This window comes from Daucus carota, chromosome 3 (assembly GCF_001625215.2).
Source record: "Daucus carota subsp. sativus chromosome 3, DH1 v3.0, whole genome shotgun sequence".
NCBI lineage: Eukaryota > Viridiplantae > Streptophyta > Magnoliopsida > Apiales > Apiaceae > Daucus > Daucus carota.
Genome location: NC_030383.2, coordinates 39,987,330 through 39,994,561, shown reverse-complemented (window position 1 = coordinate 39,994,561; position 7,232 = coordinate 39,987,330). Strand labels below are relative to the sequence as shown.

Genomic DNA, 7,232 nt, shown 5'->3' with positions numbered 1-7,232 from the left:
TTATATTATGCCTTCTTTCGATGGCATTCATTCTAGTATTGCAAGGCCAGCTATTGCAGCAAATAATTTTCATATTGATTCAGCAACAATGCAAGCTATTAGAGACAACAAATTTAATGGCCTTTCTGCTGAAGATCTTAATGCTCATTTGAGGAATTTTCTCGAGATTGTTGATAATTTCAAGGTCAATGGTGTTCCCGAGGAGACTATTAGATTGAGTTTGTTTAGTCGCTCACTTGATGGAAGGGCTAGAGAATGGCTAGATTCTTTGCCAAATAATTCTATTACTACTTGGAATCAGCTTGTTGAGAAATTCTTAAACAAGTACTTTTCTCCTGCAAAGATTGAGCGCCTGATTAAAGAAATTCAGAATTTTCAACAGTTTGATATGGAGTCTTTGTATGAAGCTTATGAAAGATTCAAGGACCTTTTGCGAAAGTGCCCACATCATGGGTAATCTAATCAACAGAAGATCCGTACTTTCTATAATGGGTTGACAATACAATGTGCTACTCAAGTTGATGGTGCAGCTAGAGGTTCATTGACAAACCAATATCCCGAGGATTCTTTTGAGATATTGGAGGATATTACTTCAAATAATTGTAAAGCCTATGATCGTTCAAGTTCAAAGAAGGTAGCAGGTGTACATGAAGTTGATCCATTGACATCTTTTTCAGCACAAGTGGTGTCTCAATTTGAAGCTTTAAACAAAAAGCTTGCGTCTTTATCAGTGGATAGACAACAGCCAGTTCAGTCGGCTCATCAAGTTCAGAATATTCATGTCTTTTGTGATATGTGTGGAGAAGGCCATCCGACTCAGCAATGTCCATTGATCTATCACGATGTGGCACAGTCTAGTTCCGTGAACTATGTGGGAAATTCAAGCAATCAGCAAAACAACCCTTTCTCTAATACCTACAATCCATGTTGGAGAAATCATCCCAATTTTTCATGGAATAACAATGTTAGGCCAAATATGCCTTTCAAGCAGAATGTACCACCGGGTTTTCAACAGAATCCAAGACCACAAGAGATGGAAAAGAAGCCTAATACTGAAGATCTTTTACTTCAATATATGCAGAAAACTGATGCTTTAATTCAGAGTCAAAGTGCATCCATGAGAGCTTTGGAGATGCAAGTGGGTCAACTGGCTAGTGCTATCAACAACCGACCTTCGGGTTCTTTGCCTAGCAACACGGAGCCAAATCCCAAAAATGACAAAAGAGAGCATTGCAAGGCAATCACTTTGAGGAGTGGAAAAGAAATTGAAGGAAACACAATGAAAGTTGATGATGGTGGAGATCCTGAAAAAGTTTTGAATGAAGAACCTAGTGTACTCTCAAATCCTAAGGCTGATGCATCAAAACCAAAGAAGCATGTATATCCTCCACCTCCATTTCCTCAACGTTTGCAGAAGCAGAAGCAAGATAAACAATTTCAAAAATTTATGGATGTCTTCAAGAAATTATCAATCAACATTCCTTTTGCCGAAGCTTTGGAGCAAATGTCAAGCTATGTCAAGTTCATGAAAGACATTCTGTCACGGAAAAGGAGATTGGAAGAATTTGAAACTGTGACCTTAACTGAGGAGTGCAGTGCTATTTTGCAGAAAAAGCTACCACCAAAACTCAAAGATCCTGGAAGCTTTACTATTCCATGCACTATTGGAAATCAATATTTTGGAAAAGCTTTGTGTGATTTGGGGGCAAGTGTGAATTTGATGCCTTTGTCAATTTTTGTGAAGTTGGGTGTTGGTGAAGTAAAGCCTACATCAGTGCGGTTACAGTTGGCAGATAGATCTTTGGCATATCCAAGGGGTGTAGTTGAAGATGTTCTTGTCAAAGTTGATAAATTCATTTTTCCCGCGGATTTCATTATTCTTGATATGGAAGAAGATGCTGACATTCCCTTACTTCTTGGTAGGCCATTTTTAGCTACAGGGAGAACTCTCATTGATGTTCAGAAGGGGGAGTTGACTATGCGAGTGCAGGATGAACAGGTAACATTTAATGTTTTCTCAGCAATGAAATTTTCTAATGATGAGGAGAGTTGTTTTTCTGTGAGTACTTTCACAGGTGGAGATGATTTACCCTTAATGTTGGAGCAACATTCCACCGATCCTTTAGAATTGTCTTTACGAGAAGCGGGTGATGAAAGCAATGAAGAAATTGCTGAATGTGTGAAGGAACTAAATGCATTGCCTACATATCGAAGGACTTTTCAGCAATTTGAGTCTTTTGAGATGCCGGTAAAGTCTAAAGCTTCTAAACCTTCCATTGAGGAACCTCCTGAGTTAGAGCTCAAGCAACTACCAACACATCTCAAATATGCATTTTTAGGAGAGAAGTCAACTCTACCAGTGATTCTATCATCTACTTTGTCAGCTGAACACGAAGAAAAATTACTTCGAGTCTTGAAGGAATACAAAAGAGCCATTGGATGGAAAATTGCTGATATTAGAGGTATAAGCCCTTCATTTTGTATGCATAAAATTTCAATGGAGGATGATCACAAGCCTAACATTGAGCATCAAAGGAGGCTGAATCCTGTTATGAAGGAGGTAGTAAAAAAGGAGATCATCAAGTGGCTAGATGCAGGAATCATATACCCTATTTCTGATAGTTCTTGGGTGAGTCCTATACAATGTGTGCCAAAAAAGGGTGGAATCACAGTTGTGGCTCATGAGAAGAATGAACTTATTCCAACAAGAACAGTCATAGGATGGAGGGTATGTAAGGACTACAGAAAGTTGAACAAAGCAACAAGAAAAGATCATTTTCCCTTGCCTTTCATTGATCAAATGCTTGACAGATTAGCAGGCAAGGAATTTTATTGTTTCTTGGATGGGTATTCTGGGTATCATCAAATTGCTATTGCACCAGAGGATCAAGAGAAGACAACTTTTACATGCCCATTTGGCACTTTTGCTTTTAGAAAGGTATCATTTGGCTTGTGTAATGCTCCATCTACTTTTCAGAGGTGTATGATGGCTATATTTTCGGATATGATAGAGCAAGGAGTGGAAGTCTTCATGGATGATTTTTCTGTACTTGGAGATTCTTTTGATGCATGTTTAATGAATTTGGCGCGAGTATTGCAACGCTGTGAGGAAACTAACTTGGTACTCAATTGGGAAAAATGTCATTTTATGGTTCAAGAAGGCATTGTTCTTGGTCATAAGGTGTCGAGCAAAGGTTTAGAGGTTGATAAAGCTAAGTTGGAAACTATTGGGAAGCTTCCTCCACCAAGTTCTGTTAAAGGTGTTAGAAGTTTTCTTGGCCATGCGGGTTTTTATAGGCGATTCATCAAAGACTTCTCAAAAATTTCAAAGCCATTGTGTAATCTTTTGGAGAAAGACACGAAATTTCTCTTTGACGATGCTTGTGTTCAAGCTTATGAAGAACTGAAAAAGAAATTAGTTTCCGCACCAATTATCATTGCTCCGGATTGGAGTCTGCCGTTCGAGTTGATGTGTGATGCTAGTGATTTTGCACTTGGAACAGTTTTGGGGCAACGGAGCAATAAAATCTCTCATTCAATATACTATGCTAGTAAGACTCTTTCTGGTGCTCAACTTAACTACACAACAACAGAGAAAGAATTACTTGCGGTGGTGTATGCTTTTGAAAAATTCAGATCATATCTTGTGGGTACTAAGGTGATTGTATATACAGACCATTCCGCCATCAAATATCTAATTGAGAAGAAGGATGCAAAGCCTCGTTTGATTCAGTGGGTTTTACTCTTACAAGAATTTGATTTGGAGATCAAATATCGAAAAGGTTCTGAAAATCAAGTTGCTGATCACTTGTCTAGGTTGGAAAATAATGAGGATTCTGACAATTCTCAAATCATCAATGATTCCTTTCCTGATGAAAAACTTATGGCGATCACCAATAAGGGTCTGCCTTGGTTTGCTGATTTTGTTAACTATTTGGTGAGCAATATTATTCCGGCTGAGCTTAATTATCAACAAAAGAAAAAGTTTTTGCACCAGGTTAAATCTTTTAGATGGGATGAGCCTTATCTTTTCAAGCTCGGGCCAGATAATGTTTTAAGAAGATGTATTCCCGATGATGAGATAGAAAGCATCTTGAATCATTGCCACAATTCTCCATATGGTGGTCATTTCCAAGGTGACAGAACTGCAGCAAAGGTCTTACAATCAGGTTTTTACTGGCCTTCTCTTTTTAAAGATGCTCATGAATTTGTGAAAAGATGTGATAGATGCCAACGTACAGGGAATATTTTTAAGAGGAATGAAATGCCTTTAAATTATATTTTAGAGGTGGAATTATTTGATGTTTGGGGTATTGACTTTATGGGACCATTTGTGATGTCATTCCGAAACCAATATATCCTATTGGCAGTGGATTATGTCTCCAAATGGGTTGAGGCCATAGCTACCCCTACTAGTGATGCATCTGTGGTACTTGAATTTATCAAGAAGAATATATTCAATCGATTTGGAACTCCAAGAGCTATCATCAGTGACGAGGGAACACACTTCTGTAATAAGCAGTTTGCAGCTTTGTTGTTAAAGTATGGTGTTCATCATAAAGTAGCATGTGCTTATCATCCTCAAACCAATGGGCAAGCTGAAGTGTCTAATAGGGAAATCAAGCAAATTTTGGAGAAGACGGTGAATGCAACAAGAAAAGATTGGTCAAAGAAGTTAGATGACAGTCTTTGGGCTTATAGAACTGCTTACAAAACGCCACTTGGACTATCTCCTTATCAGTTGGTTTATGGAAAATCTTGTCACTTGCCAGTGGAATTGGAACACAAAGCTTTTTGGGCAATTAAGAAGCTTAATTTTGATTTCATTGCAGCTGGAGAGAGGCGTCTCTTAGAATTGAATGAGCTTGAGGAATTCCGACTGAAAGCTTTTGAAAGCTCCAGAATTTACAAAGAAAAGATGAAGAAATGGCATGACCAGAAAATTGTACCCAAGGTAATTGAGGCAGGTCAAATGGTGCTATTATTTAATTCAAGGCTCAAAATCTTTCCGGGCAAGCTCAAATCACGTTGGTCAGGGCCTTTTAGAGTAATTCATGTTGAATCACATGGTGCTGTTGAAGTTGAAGATATAAGTACCGGGAGAACTTTCAAGGTCAATGGGCAAAGATTAAAGCCTTACTTGGGTGGGGACATTGATAGAAATGCCTCATCCATCACTCTTGGAGAGGTATGAATGCCAAGAATAGTCAAGCCATGACTCTAAATAAGGCGCTGCATGGGAGGCAACCCATGAGTTTGTATATTATCAGGTAAAAAAAAGAGTAGTTTTTTTATTTAATTTGTAGATTGTTTTTTCCCCCCTCCCATTTGGTGCAGTAATCTGTTTGTTGAGTGTTTCAGGGATGTAAAGGAATTTATTATGCATTAAAAATACATATTGCATCCTTGGAATGATTTTTGGGCATGTGCTTGAAGGCAAAAGTAAGGTCATACATGTATACCTTATACTTGGTGTGATTGTGTGAAGCAGCATGTTCATGGAGACATGGAGTTAAATAGCTTTATCATGCTCAAAGCCTCTGTTAGATTTTTACATGTTGGCATGCGAGTGCTGGTCGCAGCATGATCATGCAGCTCCTCCTACTTGCTCCCTGATGATTTTGGGCATTTCAGCATGCTCGTGTTGATATGAGCATGTTCATGCTACTCTCCTATGTTCCCTCGGGTGAAATTTGGCATAATGGCATGCTTGTGCCAATCACAGCATGTTCATGCAGTGGGTTCACTCTTCAGCCCCTGAAGTTCTCGTGCAGAGTAGTGCACGCTCGTGCAACCAAACTTATCATATCCCAGGCTATCATTATGGCATGATCATGCCCACGATCATGTTGCACACCACGTTTGAGCAAACTACACCTCCTTGTATCCTTTTATAATGCTGCTTTTGTATATTAATTTTCTAACCACTAGCATTATCAATTATTTATAAGTTTATTTATATAAGTAATTTAGATAAACCCTTTATAAATATTATTATTATTTATTATTTATTATTTGTTTTTATTTTTGTTTTTGTTTTTGTGCTTTTGTTTTTGTTTTGTTTTTATTATTTTGTTGTTGTTGTTTTGTTTTGTTTGTGTAGTATTACTATTATCTTGTTTAAATAATATATTCTATATATTATGCTATATATGATATAAAAAATCTTTTTCCTTTGTTTTCTTTCTTTTTATATGTATGAGTAATTTATATATTATCTTCTTTAGGTCTTAGTATATATATATATATAAAAAGTTGTATTATATATGTTTCATATTTATAATAATATTGTTTACTTTTTTTAATTTTATTCTTTATTCTTGTTATAATATGTGTGTGTATATATTATTATTATTATTATTATTATTATTATTATTATTATTATTATTATTATTATTTTACTTGTATATTTGTTGTAGGTGTTTTGTACAGGTGTCCTACTAATACTTCTAACCCTAGCAGCATGTACAGAGGAGTCTAAACAGGGGGCACGCAACAAAAACAGAGCATACCCAATCTCTGCAAATTCACCGGTGTGTCAAACTAGTTCCATACATGGTTTCGTGAGAGATTTCTGGCTACCCGAGACAACATGAGAACAAACGGTGTTGGAATGAAAAGAAAAGCACAGCCTGCACAGTTTACCGACAAGAATCCTGGCTCCAGTTCTAAGCAAAAATCAAGGAAGACTCCTGTCGCTGGTTTGATGGACAAGAATCAGCTGTTATCGACATTGTCGGTACGTTCTAACAAGGACAAACTCTTACATCTCAAAAATTTAACAGCTAATCAAAGAATCAAATATGATGTTTTAGCAGCCCGGGGCATACTTCCAAACCGATATGCAGATAAACAGGCACTTGCAAGTATTGGTCTCTTAGATGACGTTACCAAATTGTTGGAGGGGATAGGCTGGGTGCAGTTGCTTGATTTTAATGCTCCGTCTTATGCAGAGCTTGTGTATGAGTTCTTGAGCACATTTGAATTTAAAGAGCCTGGTCCAGTTTCAATGGCAAGTATGTTTCACTTTCAGTTAATGGGAAAACCATATGTGCTGAGCGATTCAACTCTAAGAAAAATTTTTGGTTGGTACAATGGTTACCAAAGAGACCCTCCTGAGTTTGATGAAAAAGAATTTTGGCAAACACTAACGACAAAGAAATCTGCAGCATATTCAGGGCGAACTTCTAAGGCTTCCACAATGGTAGACCCTGCATACAGATACATCTATA

The 7,232-nt window shown here is 37.4% G+C and overlaps 1 non-coding gene across 1 annotated transcript; it reads right to left on the bottom strand.

Annotated features, from left to right (window-relative positions):
* Positions 1 to 349: 349 nt before the first annotated feature.
* Positions 350 to 456, bottom strand: LOC135151796 (small nucleolar RNA R71). Its single transcript, XR_010290715.1, has one exon. It is a non-coding gene; the product is annotated as a small nucleolar RNA R71 (small nucleolar RNA).
* Positions 457 to 7,232: the final 6,776 nt, after the last annotated feature.